The sequence below is a fragment of the Colobus angolensis genome, unplaced genomic scaffold (genome assembly GCF_000951035.1).
Source record: "Colobus angolensis palliatus isolate OR3802 unplaced genomic scaffold, Cang.pa_1.0 Scaffold114, whole genome shotgun sequence".
NCBI lineage: Eukaryota > Metazoa > Chordata > Mammalia > Primates > Cercopithecidae > Colobus > Colobus angolensis.
In genome coordinates this window covers 2775982-2777009 of record NW_012112475.1, presented here as the reverse complement: position 1 = coordinate 2777009, position 1028 = coordinate 2775982, and positions in this window count along the sequence as shown.

Here is a 1028-nt window from a genome sequence, read left to right as displayed (position 1 = left end):
CCGGCTAGTTTTTTTGTATTTTTAGTAGAGACGGGGTTTCACCGTGTTAGCCAGGATGGTCTCGATCTCCTGACCTCATGATCCGCCCGTCTCGGTCTCCCAAAGTGCTGGGATTACAGGCTTGAGCCACCGCGCCCGGCCACTAACTGCCTCATTTTAATTTCATCACTTCTTTAAAGACCCTGTCTTCAAATACTGTTACATTCTGAGGTCCTCGGGGTTATGGCTTTAACAAATAAATTGGAGGGACACAATAACACCAGCAAAGTAAAAAATATAAAGGAATTTGATGCTAGTGTTGAGCTGCTCAAATAACCTGAAAGCACTCATTATTGGACTTGTTTTAAGAGAGAATAAATGTTCCTTCTTGTCTAAGCCACCTTTGGCGGGGTTGTCTGTTCCTTGCAGGCAGAACTCTGGCACTGTGTTTGCTCAAGCTGTTCCCTCTGCCCAGAGTAACCTTCCTTCCATTCACCTTTCAAGGTTTGGCTTGAATGCCACTGGCCTGGGGAATGTCTCCTGATTCTGCCTTCCCCCAAACAAGTTGCTGGCCTGATACCAGAGTTCTTGGCTTGTGTGTCTTTGTCTCTAACCAGATCATGGTCAATATGTGCACTGACCACCTGCTGCTACTTTCCCCACTCCTGCCTGTGGCAGGCATTGATAATCAATCCCTTCTTCCTGCTGGGATTAGATCCAGTTTTTATAATCCTCTACGCAGCTTTCAGGCAGTCCCTGCCAATCAACTGGAGGTGGCTCAAAAGAGATGAATCCTATCTGCCACAATTGTTAAGTTTTTGAGGGCAGGGGCTTTGTTTTGCTCATCTCTTCTTTGATTCACAAGGTAAATTTAATAATATGTTATCATTGTGCACTTCTGTTCTCATTCAATCCCTGCAGCAGCCTTCCAAGGCAGGTACTGCCATTTTCCTGCTTTTGACACGTGAGGGCTCTGAGGTGCTAAGAGATGAGGTAATGTGTTCAAGGTCATATACATTTGAGCCTACATCCACCATCTCCAACCACTT